Raw genomic sequence first — 15,857 nt, 5'->3', positions numbered from 1 at the left:
GGATTCCTGATGGGGAGAAAAAAGGAATTAAGGAATTCTCTGGTGTCACAGACAGTTCCTGAACTGCTTTTTCCCTAAAACCTGCTCCTGATGGGGTATCATAAAAATTAAATTTTCCTCTCTGTATTTCAGGGAAATCTCAAAGGCAGTTTTTTTCCCCCCATCCCATGTATCAAATGAAGTCATTCTCCAAAGAATTGCTTTTCCATGGGATGAAAGGTTGGAATTCTGGGATGGAACAGTGGAATTGCCATGCCTGACTTCCCTCCAGCACCCAGGCTGTGGGGATGGAAGGAGATGCTCCTCCTATTCCCTGAGACCCTGATTCCTGCTCTTCTCTGGAGAACAGTGATAAAATGCATTCATTACCTCCACTTCAGCTCAGGGAAAATGAGGGGAAAAGTGGTTGTTTATTAGATGTCGAGAAATACCAAAACCCTTTTAACTTGTACTCTAAGAGAAAGGAAAAAGGTAAAAAGGTAATTTTCCAGGAAGCTCCTGTCACTGTTTGAAAAGAGAGAGTAAAAAAGACTGCTTTTATTATCTGCTTTATTTATGGTTACTTAATAATGACACAGACAAGTACATTACTCGCTCAGCCACTTCCTTGCTGCTGCCTTTGTAAAGACAAAAGAGCAATCAAGTGTGGGCCTGTTTGCTAAAAGCTGAGCTCCAGAGTCAACCAACAGCAGTTTTCCTTGGAAAAAAATCAATTTTTTTCCCAAAAGTGTAGTGCAGATTTCACGGAGAGTTCCCTGATGCTGGACGTTAGAACAGCAAGGTTTTGGGGGAAAGGGAAGAGGAAAAATGGATTTCAGAGGATTTCCTACTTTTTTATGGGATGTTGAGCATTTTTAAGCTGTCAGATGAGAACATCCGGCCAAGGTGGGATTCACAGGTGGTTCTGCAGTGCTGTCACCTGCCAAAAAAAGGAGCTGCTTTGGTTTAGGAATTCTTTGGAGCCAGGTGGACTCAGGAGAGCTGTTCCCAAATGTGATGGCCAAGCTCATTCTTCAGAGGATCAGGGATCAGCAAAGCACCAGAGACAGAGGAGGGAAAATGGGATAAAAGAGGGTTTGGATTTGGGTCCAGGCTGGATTCAGGATGCTTCAGCATCAGGCTGAGAGGTCAATCCCCAGAGCAGAACAAAGCCAGCTGAAATATTGCAGGAGATCAGTTGTGGGAAGGGTCTGGGGATCCTAATTTAGATTTATTGCCTCAGTTTCTGATACTGCTCCAATTGAAACAAGCACTTAGCAAATGTGAGCAAGTTCAGAACAAGACTCAAAAGAAAGGAACAGCAACTCTGTCACTATCACAGTCCTCCTTCTATACTATTTTCTCTTTATTTTCCTATTTCAAACCAAAGAAAATCGACTCAGATATTACAGAGCCTGTCCAGCTGGTGCCACAGGAGCCTCCAAGCTGATCCTGCTCATTGTCTAGCCAGGAATGGATTTTGGGAGAGGAGGGACATGGAGGAGGAAGGAAAAATTCCTTCCCCAGTTCCTGGAGAAGCCTGAGTCCTGGCATTTGGCTGGAGACACTGAAATAAACCCCCAGGGCTTTGTTTGGTGTTTGAGACAGAATTTTTGTACACTGACAGCCAGCACAAAGTTTTCCTGCTCTGAGGCACAGACAGCTCTTAATTAAGAGGTTCAAGTGTGTGGTCATTTATCCTGCACACAGAGATCTCCAGATCCCCTTTGGATCATCAGGCACTGCTGGCAGCCAGCAGCAGGCACTTAGAGAGACTGGAGATCTTTACTGGGGGCTGGTTAAGGTGAGTGAACACCCATCCCCTGAAGGAGCAGGGAAGGGATGCAGCCATTAAAACCTGCTGCTAATAACTCAGAGTGCACTCAGAGCCGTCCCAAACACCTTCTAGGAGGCAGAGCAATAATAAGCTATTAACCCATCCCAGAGCTGGGAAAGGAGAAATAAATGTGGGGGAAAGGCAGGAGCATCCAAGCTGACACCCGTCAGTCAGTCAGGGTGGTGGCAGCAGTGCCATTCCATGGTGGCTGCATCCTCCTGCAGTGGCAGATGTGGTTCAGCTGGAGCAGTGCTCCTGGAGAAGGTGCAGTTTCCTCTGAGGGTCCAGGGATGATGTGAAAAGGTCTGGTTTTCCTCTGGAATCCAGTGGAAAGAAGGTCCCTTGGTGTCCAAAATGTCAGTTTTTATCTGGGTAGGAAAGGCTTGGCTCCTCCCCTGGGTGGAGCATCTCCCAGTGGGATGATGGAATTTTATCAGTCATGCACTGGGACTCACTGGCCATGAACAGGAGATATCTCCTGGAGGGAGGATGGGCTGTGGGAAAGACAAGGATTATATCCCCAGCTAGTTTAAAGATGGCCCATTAGCAGATAATGTGTGCCAGGAGATAAAGATCACTGCCACACCCAGTTTTTAACAATGGCTCATTAACAGGAGATATCTCCCACGGAGATAAGAATCGCTGCCACACCCAGTTTTAAACAATGACCCATTAACAGGTGATACCTCCTGGATGAAGGGTGGGTCATGGCAATGATAAAGATGATTGCCCCAGCTGGTTTAAAGATGGCCCATTAGCAGATAATATGTGCCAGGAGATCAGGGTCACTGCCCCACCCGGCTGCAACACATGGGGACAGAATTTACATTTCTGGCCACAGCCTGTATTGCAAATCAAGACAATACTCCAGGGCAGCTAACCAGTCAGGGTAAGGGGCTTTAGTTTGGCTTCAGAACAAACTGAGGCCATTGTGACATTTATTAAGGGACAATGTTGAGGAACCTCCCGTTTGTGTGACTCTGGCAGGTTTGGATCACCTAGAGCAGGACATTTGCAACTCCAGAACAGAGCTTTAATCATTTCTGGGGTATGTGCACACAGGGCACAGCACAGCTGGTGAGGAACACTCTGGATGGTGGATATTCCATCCTCTCAGAGGAAAACCAGCACCAGGCAACCTCTGCTCCTCATTTTGCCCTGAATAAAGACTCCTTTTCCCTCTGCATGGCTCTCACATTGCCACCTCTCATTATGGTGGCTGAAAGCAGAGCCTGGCACAGTGGCACCCTGACCCCTGGCATCTAAATGCACTCATAGAAATTCCTCTGACTGGAATATAAATGTGCAGAAAACTGGCAGGGCCACAAATTCCCCATCCCTGCTGCCATCCCCCAGCCTGTGACAGCTCCAGCAGCAGCAGGAGATGATGCATGGAAGAAAAAACTGCACAGGGAGGGAGGCAAAATCACCTGCCTGGTGTTACATCACTCCCCTGGTTTGTGACAATTGTGGCATTCAGCAGCTGAGACCTGGAGGCTGTGACAGAAAAAAAGATGTGCAGGGACCCAGATGAGAAATGATGTCAGGACAGGAGAGATCTGAGAGCAGGAGGAAGAAATCCTGAGCAGGAGTGTTTAGAACTATCTAAAATGTAAAATTGTGCATTTATGGGGACAGAAACAGCCTCTGCACACATCTGGCTCAGAGTACAGAAGGAATTCCAGGGCAGGGGGAAGAAAGAGCAGCCCCAAGCAAGCTGCCTCAATCAGAAAAACTCTGATAAAAGGCTTAGGGAGAGTGTAAAAGGGAAAAAAAGCCCCCCAAAGCACCACAGCTCCATCTGTCTCTGCCACAAACAGCCACACTGGGCACTAAGGAGTTGGCTGGAGACGTTTTCCCTCTGCTGATTGATGGCATTTTCCAGGCTGTTATTAACTGGACTTCACCACTTTGGGGTGATCTATGGAGCAGCAGCAGCTTTAAAGCATTTGCCACTGCAGCCATGGATTATAGGAAGGAGTAAAAAAATGGAAGCAGCTCCTCAGAGCATCCCCATCTGTCAAGGTGTGCAGGGGGTGTGCAGGTTGTGAGGGGAGCCAGGAGGGGCAGTGGAGGCTGCAAGGCTTCACTGCCCTGAAAAATGAGCCCCAGCTCATCAAAATTGGTTTCCAGGAGCCCCAACTGCTCAAAGGAGTGAGAAATTGGGTGGCCACTCCCAGGAGGAGAAGGGGAAGGAAGGGAGTTTGCAGTTTTGAGGTTTTCAGGGTAAAGGAGCCTGCTCAGGACAGGCTGGTTTGGAGAGGGAGCATGGAGAGGGTTTGAGTTGGGGAACATCAATCCCCACCTTGCTGCAAATGGCAAATCCTCTCTTTTTTGGAGCCTGAACCACCTTCTCCAGCATTCCAAAGGCACAGGGGGGCTTCCACCCTCAATAATCAGGCATTTAATTAGCAGTGAGCAGAGCACAAAGCCTGGGTGAAAAAGCACAGAACAAGGTTGAAATATTTCCCTGACCCAGCACTTCTGCTCTAAAAACACACAGAGTTGTGACCTGCAATCCCAACAGCGATTTTGAATATCAATTAATCTTGCTTTAAGCAGTTCTCACTTCTGGGTTGTGATCTACAATTCAAGGTTTTCTCCTGCTGCACCCTAAATTTCCTTTGGAACAAAGATCCAGCCTCACCCCAGCCTGCTGGGGATTGCTAATCCTGAATCCACACACAAAATCCCCTCCCTGCCTCTCCTCCAGCTCAAGCAATTTGCCCAACTTTAGCACTAATTTATGAATCGTTTCAGTCAACTTGAAAGTGGCCTCTATAATATTTATTTGTCCAATATCCATCCACTCAGCACTGTGTTGTCGCAGTTTCAGGGGTCTAATTAAATCATGGCCCGATTTGGAAAAAGCCATTCTTGCAGCAAAGCTGAGCTGACCTCCTCAACTCATTTATCCACTGATAACCCTCGTGTGGAAGCACTCAGCCCCCCTGAGGGGAAAAAACTACTTCACATCCCATTGATCCCCAGCTTTTTCCTGACTTCTCAAGCAGCTCTTGTTTTTATTCACTGATCAGAAATTACTTGACCAGCCATCAAAAAAAAAAAACAACACGAAAAAACAACTCTTCATCCAGATCTCCCAGGGAGGCAGAGCTGTGAGAAATCAAGAGAGGGGACACAGAGCCAGGGGGGTTATGAGAGGTGACAGCTCTTGCTGTTGGACTGTGTTTGAAAATGTGAGTAATCATCAAGGTGTCGTTTGTTCTCTCCCTCTGATCAAAGCACTGGACAGAGAAACATCGAGTTTTGCAGAGGTGCTGGAGAAGCCTCAGACTCAGCAGCCCCAGCTGTCAGCAGGAATTTAACTGTTTATGGCCTCGTGTTCCTGTGAGCCATCAAACCAAACAAACACCAGCTGCTTCCCTCCTCCTCTGCAGCAGCAGCAGGACCTGAGCTGTTCATTATTAATTCTGCTTGGCATTCCCATCACAGGGGTACAAAATCCTGCTCCCAGACCTTGTGTTAGGTGCTTAACTCTCCCAGAACAAACAGGTGCTGCTCAAGCCTGTGGAGTGCTGCAGCTCATCTGGAAAGCTTCACACAGCCAGGAGGAAGCCAGGCAGAAGGAAATTCATCATCCCTGCTCAGGTGGGTGAAGTGAGACAGAGAAACACTTCCCATTCCCACAGATCCTGCAAAGAGCACAGAGCTCCCTCCATGCTGGTGTCACTCAATCCTGTATCCTCATAGCAAATCCCAAAACCCCCTGTGGTGGTTGAGGGTACCAAGGAGGTGTGGAACAGCCCCAAAATCAGATTTTCACCAGGGAAGGGGCACAGAAGGCTCAGCAGCTCATCCAAGTGTTATCCCTGAGTCCAGCTCCCAGTGGGATGCAGCCACCTGATTTCCATAGGCTGCTTTGGAAATGTCATCCTCAGCCACTGTGAAATGCAAAGGCCAAAGGAGAATTTCCTGGAGCCCCAGAGGATGCTGCCCTGGGAGGAGCAGCACAATCTGTCCCACAGTGAGCCTCTCACAGGGCTCTCCTGTCCCCTCATGCATCCATTCCTCCTCCTCCAGAGGAAAAGGGGAGGATTTCTGTGCTCTGCCCAAAGACATCTGCCCTGTTCCACCCTGCTCAGTCACAAGCTGGAAATATTTAATCAGGGATTGGCTGGGGCTGCTCCACCAGCCCTGTGCCTGGTGGGGAAGAAACTGCATGGATCAAGTGGCAAAGGGGGAAATAAAAACCCTGGGGGTTGCTGAAACAAAGAAAATGTGTCCCTTGCACAAGAGCTCATTAGTCTGGGAATCCCAGAGTCCCTCCTCATCCTCATCACATTCCAGCTCTGTCCCTGTCTGAGCCTCCTGGACAGCCCCAGGCCGCACAGCCCTGCAAAATCTGAGTTTTCCTCAGTCAAGGCAGGAAAAGCCCTTTGGGGCTGAGCTCCTGCTGCTGTGGGTGCCATGCAGGGACAGGGGATGGACAGAAGAAACATTTTTGGGTGGCTCCTTTGAAACCATTCCCTCCAAGGTGGCAGACATCCCTTTGGAAGGAGGAGAGAAAACCTACTCTTTGGTGAAAACCCTTCTCTCAGGGAAATTAATCTTTGTCCCTGCACCTTGTCCTTTGACCCATGGCCAGGCTTGGGGAAATTTCTCCCCCACTTTCTCCCCAGTGAGCTGGAAAAGTTTTGAGAATGTTCATCATCCTGCACAGCCCTCAGCCAAAGTCTGGATTAATCAAGCCAAGGAGTGGATTAATATCTCCTTTTCTTCCCCTGCTCTCCATTCCCTGTCCCAGCACTGCCACATTCATTACCCTGACCCCCTGCCACCCCCTGCCACCTCTGCACAGAGCAGGAGCTTTAATTTTATTTTTTTTTTAACCCACACAAGAGTTACCAGGACATCAAGCAGAGCAGATGCTAAAGAGGCTTTCACACTGCTCAGCTGATTCACCTGCAGCAGCAGAAATATTTGGAAGTACAGGGGGAAAAAAAAAACCCTCTTATGCAAAGAGTTTTCCTTACACATTCCCTGTGAGTGTCCTTTCCCCAGTGGAGCACATCAAAAACACCCAGAAGGAAAAAAAACCAGATTCCTTACTCCTGCATTTTGCTGGACTTCACCACTTCTTAATTTGCATATCCTGGGCCACCCCCTACATATTTCCTTATTTACATTATATTATTCCAAGAGTTTACAGTTGGATCTAGGAGCCAGGTGAAAAGTCTGAGCCAAGCCATTGCCAAAGGGTATTTTTGTGATCCAGCAGAGGGTCCCAGGACAGGCACAGGAGGATGGAAACACAGCAGGAACTGAAATTCTGGTTGGATACTGAACCAAAATGCAAGAGAAAATAAAAATGCAGCTATTCTCCAGCACTGGGAGCATGGTTCCTCACACTACAGAGGGCAGAACAAAAGAGAAAACATGGGAAAGCTGCCTGTTAAAAGAAGAAATTTTTTCTTCCCCTTCCTCTAAGCCTTTACAGAGTTCTGCAAGTTGAATTTATCTGCAGCAAATCCCCCTTTCTGTTGTCAGCCCTCGGCAAGTCAAAGTCCTTAATTCTCCTGCACACACTGAATTGTAGGGTGGGTGAAATCTGCTTCAGCCTGCCCTGCTGAATCCATCCCCATCCCCTGGGCTATTGATTCCAGCCTAAACCCAGCCTTGTTTCCTGTCAGCTCAGCCTCACACCTCTTATCAGCCCGGGCACTTTTATCTCTGATTTCCCTCTGAACTCCCTCAGTTCTGCAGCATCATTTGGGGTTTGGCAGCAGATCCTTCACCAGACTGTCCCCAAGAGGATTCCTCTGCAGGAATCTGCCCTGGGATGGCAAAACTGGGATGGAAAACATGGAATTCTTCTTCTTGTGCCTCCATCCCCCAGATATCTTTGTGAACTCTCTCAATTTTGGAGATAAAACTTCTCCTCATCCTAAACAACAGAATCCATCAGCTTTTCCAGATTCTGAAAATCCTTCCCAATGAACTTTTATCTGTCTCCCCCCCACCATCCCAAACTGCAGCTCCTTTCCCCTGCTGCATTTGCTGGTTTGTCTCTCAGTGCTGAGCCCAGCCCTGATGCCTGTGCTGAATCTGGCAATAAATCCCTGCATCACCCCTGGCAGCTGCAGGAGGGGACAAACCTCACCTGGGTGGCTCAGGGGACAGCAGGATGGAATGTCCCTTTGCAGGTGCCACCCCCGAGGGCATTTCCCCCTGCAGCTCACTGCTTTGAAATTCCTTTTTATTTTTGCACCTTTTTCTCCACCCAGTGGATTTGGGCCCCCTTCCTGACCCAGCACACAAAATTCAAAATCACTTCTGTGTCACAGGCACTGAGTGCATTCCCTGCTCTATCCCACTGTTAAAATCTCCAGGAAAAATCACCTCCACCTCCTTCAGCCCCAGCTTTTCCAAGATCATTTATTTTTGCAGCCTCACAGCAAAACTGGCTGAGGGTTGGCTGAGGACAGCCCAGGTGGAGCAGCCAAACCCCTCCCTCTGCTCACCTCACAGCTATTTAAAGGTGTGGGATTTCAAGTTTTGAGCCTCTAATAATAAATTCATCCCTCTCTAATAATACATCCTCCTCCAATAAAGCATCCCCTGCTCTCTGTGCTCTGCTCCTGTCCCATCCTCCAAAGGCAGAGTGGGGATTTTGGCCAGGTGGGGACATGGTGACAGCTGCTGCTGACTCATGGTGGGGCTGCTGCTGCAGGGACACTTTGTTCCCAACTCCAGAAAGGCCAAAATTATGCAAAAATCCAATAAATGATGAGGCAAACGAGTTCTTGTACAGCCACTTCTGGAGTCACTTTCCAGCACCCCTCCCCTCCCTTTTTATTTTATTTCAAATTGCAATGTAAAGCTGTGAAGGTCAGCTCGTTTTTACAAGCATAAATTAGACTCATTATTTGTTAAAAAGTCCGACTTGGAAAGAAAATGTGAATTTGCTGAGGAAAAATAAAAACATTAATGAGATATAAGAATTATTAACTGGTCTGGGAAGGAGAGAAAAGGGAATTTAGGAGTGTTAATTAAAGATAAGGGGCTCCAGTGCAGGAAGTGGGGACACTGCAATGATACTCAGAGGGGAATATTCTCAGTATTTGGTTTTTTTCCTGAGCTTGTCCAACTGGGGGAGGATTTGATAAATTATTTGTGTGTGGGGCATATTCATGCACTGAGGGACAGGAGAGGATTTTGAAGGAATATTTGGGCCTGAAGAGGAAGGACAGAAGGCACAAACATTCCACATTATTCTGTCCTGACTTGTAACAGTTCTGAATATTTTCTGTGCCTGGAGCAGCAAATTTCTGTCTTATTCTCCCCAAGATGGGAAGAAACAGATAATTCCCTTCCCAAGCACAGCAAATTCCATTTCCAGTGTTCTCCTGGCCCAAATTAATGCAGGCATTTCCCTGAAAACTCCCTGGTCTTGTCATGAGTGCTGCCTCTCTTTTCCCTCCTCCTCTGCCCTCTCCCTCCCCTCCCCACTAAATCTTGAAGCATTAAACAAAACCCCTCCCAAGATTGAGCAATTCCACACTGCTCAAATTGAAACCCATAAAGGTTAAGTTTAATATCAGGGAGATGAGATTTCCCCTGGCTGTCAGTCAGAAGCTCTGACAAGAAATTCTGGGTGTTCTTCCCTTCCAGGGCACATTGCAGAGCCTGGAGCACCTGGGCAAGGACTGGGGGTGGATTTCCTAAATTCCCTGCAGTGCCCCAGGCCAGGCTGGAGCAGCCTGGGACAGTGGGAGGTGTCCTGCCCATGGCAGTGAGAGGAATGTCACATTTTGTCTCTACAAACCAGCTGTGGGTCTGCTGGTGGATAAAACCAGCACTGAGAGATAAAAGAAACAATGGGATGGATTCCACTGATTGATGAATGGAAAAAGAGATTTGCCTTTACAAACAAACTGTGGGTTTGCTGGTAAATGAAATTGGATATTGGAAGATGAAAGGAGATATTGGGGAAAAACTATGCATTGTATAAGAATTAAAAATGAAAAGGGTGGGTTGTACATTAGAGGGAATCTCAGGTATCAGGTGTTTGGGCAGTCTGTGCCTCTCAGGTACCTCAGCCCATGGGGAAAGAGAGAGGGAAATTGGGATTAAAGGAGGCTGCATCCTCCAAAAATTGGAGAGATCCCAGGGGAATGGTCCATGGCCTCTCCCTTTATTGGAATAAAGCAAAAAGGACTCCTCTGTCTCCTTTTTGGACATAAACCTCTGGTCTTTGTAGATTAATTTTCCTAACAGGAGCTTTAAGGTCCCTTCCTACCCAAACCACTTCAGGATTCTATGAAATGGAAAAGGATCCTGGTAAAAGGGCACAGAAAGTTGTTGGGTTTGTTTTTTTAGTTTGGTTTGGTTTGGTTTTTTTTTTCATTAGGATAGAAGCCAGAGTTGCCTCATTTTGTATTTTTAGCTGTCACTGCCTTTGCTGACTGCTGGATTTAAAAAGTTCTGTTTTATCATAGCAGCTCTCCCCCTGTATCCCACCCAAAGCTCTCCAGCATCTCTGTCCCCCTGAACCAGCCCATTCCCTCCTGGAAATCACTCAGCCATCCCCAAAACCTGGAGAGAGCTGCCTTGGAGCTCCAAATCCTGCAGCTCCTCTCCTGCTGCATCACCAACTCAATGGGAATCTGCCCAACACAACAAAAAATAAATCCTGACCAGACACGTTGCTCTATCCAAAATTTTGTGCCAGCAAAGATGAGAGAACAAATAGAAAAAGCAAAGCTTGACCCCACCAAAGGCAACAGCACCAGAATTATCTGGTTAAAGTGCTGACTGTGCTGGAAAGGGGGAAGGAGGAGATCAGTGGATTGGGATGGGATGGATTCCAGCTCCCTCCAAAATCCTGGAGCTCTGCAAGATCTGTCCCTGATGCAGAACTCAGGGCAGCTGCTGTTTGAGGAGGAAACCAAATTTTAATTTCATAAAATTCCTTTCCAAGCTTCTCCCAGGCTCTACCTCTAAATAATGTTTAAAGGATAATTTGGGATTAATTCTAGGCAGCTGAAAGAGTCCTTGAAACACCCTGTCCTCAGCACTGGGGGGGATGTGGGGCATGAGAGCAGCTCTTTGAAAACTTGAGCTCCCTATTTTTGGAACCTGAGAGAAGAAAACTTGACCCTTTTTTAGGATTAGAGAGGATGGACTGAAGGAAGTCATCAGGTGTTGAGGTGTAAAATTTTTAGTACTGGCAGAAACAACCAGAGGGTTAAAAAACTTCTTGGGGACACCAGAGATGTGTGCTCATGTCAGAGCCACAGAGGGAATTTGGCAGAGACAAGCCATCCCATTGGTAAAAAACATAATAACCCAATTTCCCCCTCAGTGTTGCCCACCTCAGTGAGATTTCCCAGCACAGAAAATTCCCATTATACAGCTGGAATAAAAATTGAGAGTTTGTTGCTCTCAGAGGTAACAGGATCCCCAGACTTTTGGGAGGAGATAGGAGAGAAATGTTTTTATACCACAAGAGATGGGCAAACTGAACATGGGGAGCATCAGCAGATAAACTCAACCCTTTTCCTCTAAAGGATAAGAAAAATCTGCTGTTCTCTGGCTCAGCCTCCCCTGGTGGCCATCACTAATGTGGAAACTCAAACCAGACCCATCCCTGAGTTTTCCCCCTCGTTCCTGTCCTTGAGAATTCCATGCTCAGACTGCAGCTCACCAGCAGGATTAAATTCCCCCAATCCTTCAACAAAAAAAATCCAAAACTCCACTGGGCAACAGATTCCCCCACCAGCCAGTATTTCCCAATGCTCAGAACAAGCAGGGAAAGGCACAAAAGCCCAAAAAAAGTTGAGAAGAGCTCCAGCCCTGACATTTTCAGGCTGGTTTGGGCACAAACCTCATTTACCATCATCCACTCTCTCTACCCAGCAGCTCTGCTAGGAAGCTCAGAAAGCCTTGCAAGCAGGTGGAGAGAAAATAACTTTTCCCCAGGGAAATTTTCTTCCTGACCCTGATTAATTAGAAGCTGCCTGGTGCCCTGGAGCATGGAGAGGAGGAACCAAAGGCAGACAGAAAAGGTGCCCAGGGGAAGCAGCAGGTAGCTGGCAGCTGACAAACTGGGGCTTGAAGTGTAAACCAGCCTGCAAGGTGATCTAAAAGCAGTTTAAAGTGTGGTTTCCTGCCATAAAAGCAAGAGACTTTCCACCCTGGGAATCAAAGAGGGTCTCCTGGGCTGAATTTCATTTCCTCTGTAATGAAAATTAATCGTAGTGGTAAAGATTGAGGCAAGGAGGAGCTGCTGCCACTCCAGGGCTGATCTGCACCATTGCCAGGAATAAAAAGCCAGGCAGTGAGTACATTTTAATTATGGCAGGAACACATTTGCAGCCAATATCCCCCTTGGAATGCCCACAGCAACCATTGAAGCACAAGGTCAATTTGCTTGTGACACAGGGACTGCAAAGCTCCAGCATCACTGATTTTCAGATAAAGAACTTCTCTCCCCTGGGCCTGCTCCTCTCTGCAAAGATTCCTGGTAAAAACCTGAGGAAAAAAAAACCAAACAAACAACAAAACGCCAAGGAACTTGCAGAGTTTTCCATTAAAGTGATCAGAAAATCAGGAATCTGATTTTCATCTCCAGGAAAACAAAAGGTTTTCTGGCTTCAGACTCCAAAGGTTGCATAGTTGTAGCAGTCCTAGAATTCTTCCTGGATTAGGACATGAGGTTAGAAGTGAAAAAAAAAAAAAGAAAAATAAAAAGAGGATTAATAAGCAAAGTACGAGACTATCAGATTTAAGAAAGGCCCTTTACAAGAGAATTCCTGACCCCTGCACTGAGGAGGTTTGATGGGATAAAACCTGATTTTCATTGTGTGAAGCCTAAAACTCTATTACTGAGATCATGCAATTAATGAGAGTGATTGGAAGAAGATTAACCATGGGATGAGGAAAGGAAAATGTAGTTTGCAAAGGTGAAGTCAGAAGAGAAAATGGATGAAATTTTAGGTTTCTATCCCAGGTTTCATCTTCCCCAGGGTGACACCATCAGCAGGCAGAGAAACCAAGAGCCACAACTCGAGGGCCAACACTCCCTCACTCTTTATTTAATTTAATATTCATCAGTGATCCCAGCAGGAGAGCTCAAAAAAATCTTCCACTCCTAAATCAAAATGCTGCATAAAAGCACATTTTAAGTTATTTGGTAGAAATAAAGTGACCTTCAGAAGTGCAGTTTCCACGTGCTGTGCCACATCCCAAAAATCTCCCAGGAATGATTCCCCTGGACCCAAAAAACCTCACAGCTCCTCCTTGCACAGGCAGAAAATCCAGCTGGGACAAAAGTACAGCATCACATGAATTATAATCCAAACCCTGATACTCCTTGAAGAGGAGATTTGAAGATGAGTTGGCTGAGAAAGACGTGGAAATGGGTCTAAAATCAGAATTAATTGAAGAGTTCAGATGAATTAAGGAGCTGAACGCACACAGATAAATCAGTTTAGCTGAGAACATTGTCCTTCCTAGAATTACACTTAAAATCAACTCAAGGTGAAGGATAAGCCTGGAATTTTCAGATTTCTGCAGAAATTCTTTGCTGCAGACCTGCTTCTGACTGGTTTTCAGCCTGAAATTTCTGCAGCACTGCTGATTTTTTCTCAAGTGGAGGCACCTAAACTGAGATTTCCATTGGTGTTGAGGCTCCTCAGTGATGAGATTTACAGCTCACCATGGCCTCTAAATCCAGAGGCTGCCTGGAATTTCTCCTCAAGGAGGAGAGGAAGAGATACCTGGGGCACACCTGGGTACCTGGCTGCAGATGCTGCAGCAGAGAGGGAAGAGCCACAAATGCCTGGAATGCTGAGTCACAGGCAGATGATTCTGCAGGGATCTGGAAAGGGCAAACAGCCCTGGCAGGAGTCACCTCCCTGTCCCAGGACGTCTCATCCTGCTGGCTGTGGCTGCAGAAGAAAAATTCCACACTAAAAGCAAATTTTGGGACAGCGCTGCTCACTCAGCACTGCACCAACTCATCCTGTGCAGGATTGCAGGCAGCAAGGTCAGTGAAGCACCTGGGGACAGTCCTGCTGTGGAATCTGGTTGTTCCCAGCCAAAATCCTTCTCAGCCTTCAGGGAGTTCAGTTCTCCTCCAAACACGGGGACAAAGGTTGTCACCAGCTCCAACCTTCCCACAGGGATAATGGCAACCCCTCCCAGAGCCCCTCTCTGTACTGGCAACCAGGGGGTTAAAAATCTTCATGGGGACAGCAGAGATCTGTGCTCGTGTCAGAGACACAGAGGGAATTTGGCAAAAAAACCCACAATAACCCTATTTCAGTGTTGCCCACCTCAGTGAGGTTTCCCAGCACAGGAAATTCCCATTATGGAATAAAAATTGGGAGTTTGTTGCTCTCAGAGGGAGCAGGACCTCCAGATTCTTGGGAGAATCCTGTTCATAGCCACTCTTTACAGGCTCAATCTGGCAAAAATCACCTGGCAGTGACTTTGTAGGGGATGAAAAGTTTCATTTTGGGTAAAACAGATCACAAAGAGCTCTTGGAAGGTGGGCAGGAGGCACAGGAGCCAATCTCATCCCAATCCCCACAATGGGGTTAAAAGCTGAGTCTGCCTTGGCTTTTTCCTCTCCCTCCACTTGTTTTTCTCTGTTAATCCTGAAGGATAAAAATGCCTCTTCTACCAGGCCTAACCTGGCTCAAAGCCTTCCAATAAAACACCAAATTTTCTGTATCTTTCTTTCACAAAGCTCCTGCCCATTCTTGCTGCTTGCAGCAATTCCCTCTCATTCCTAAGAAAGGGAAAGAAATGCTGAATTTAATGTAATTGTATCTTTATTCATAGATTTATTTGGTTTTCCCCCAGCTGCTACAGCCATCATGGTATTCCCTGGAATCCTGCCAGTCCCAGGATGATGTGGGGAGGTCAGTCCAGGTTAAAACCATGATGGAGAAGTACCAAGTGAAGAATCACAGAATCATAAAATGGCCTGAGCAGAAAGGGACCTTAAAGCCCATTTGTCCCATCCCTAAGGACACCTCCCACTATCCCAGGTTCTCCAAGTCCTGTCCAATGTGACCTTGGGACATTTCCAAGGATGCCACGTTTTCTCTGGACAACTCCTCAATCATTTTACTTTGTAGCAAAATTCTCCATTTCCTGCCCATCTTTCCCTGCATTTCAGGCCATTAAATCCCAACCAAATTCCCATTCAGCACCTTCCCCCTGTATCCCTGTCCCTTCCCACTGCTCCTCTGCACCCAGCATCAGTTTTTTCCCATTCCATCACCCACTTTTCCACTCCTCAGAGCCCAGCACGAGAAGAGTTAATGTGATCAACAGCAGAGGAGTAGCTCCAGGGGTTTGCAGCCATCCATCAGCACCATTTACATGAGAACTGTCAGGCTGCAAATAGAAAGCGAGGCGATGTGAAACAATCCTGTCTGAAGGTTTTTAGCACTCCTTACAAATTGCCGCGGTGAATAACTTGTTGCCTGTATTTATCCCTTCTCAAATTGTCTCTTAGCTACACTCATCCATCTTCATTCCTCCCCGCCTGCTCCAGACACTCTGGGCTGCTGCCTCATTATTTTACATTTGTGCTGCCACTTGGCAGCAGCCCCAGGAGGACAAATCCAGCCCTGGGGCGATGTCACCAGGGGTTTTGTGGCCTTTCACATCATCCCTGAGCTCTGAGGGATCAAAGCCTTGGTGCCAGGACACCTCCACCCCAGCCAGGATATCATCCTTAAAAAGCAGAGCTCCTGCTCCCTAATCCTGAGATTAGGGATTGGCAAATTCTAATACAGATATTTTTTTATGGGGTGTGAGGGGCTTCACTCAGAGTTTTCTGGAGCTGTTGGAGATCCCAGCAAGGCTCAGTTTGTCCTTGCAGAGAGCAGCCAGCTCGTTGTGACAGCAGTGACAACTCCTCTGTTGGAACCCAAACTCCCTCATTTTCCTGTGCCAGTGGCCCCAGCACACGGCAGAGATTCCACAGCCCTCGGAGCATCCACAGTTTTAGCAGGAAACTGCAAATCAGAGCTGGCACAGGGGAGCAGACACCGCACTT

At 47.1% G+C, this 15,857-nt stretch overlaps 1 long non-coding RNA gene across 1 annotated transcript; it reads right to left on the bottom strand.

Moving 5' to 3' along the window:
- Positions 1-532: 532 nt before the first annotated feature.
- LOC306812383 lies at positions 533-15,147 on the bottom strand. The gene is made up of 3 exons (XR_013776847.1): positions 15,079-15,147; positions 831-919; positions 533-697 (listed from the first exon to the last, which is right to left on the bottom strand). It is a non-coding gene; the product is annotated as an uncharacterized lncRNA (long non-coding RNA).
- Between the last annotated feature and the right edge of the window lie 710 nt (positions 15,148-15,857).

This window comes from Erithacus rubecula (genome assembly GCF_903797595.1).
Source record: "Erithacus rubecula genome assembly, chromosome: 25".
Taxonomy (NCBI): Eukaryota; Metazoa; Chordata; class Aves; order Passeriformes; family Muscicapidae; genus Erithacus; species Erithacus rubecula.
Note: the sequence above shows the minus strand (reverse complement) of the source record. Positions and strands in the feature narration are given on the sequence as shown.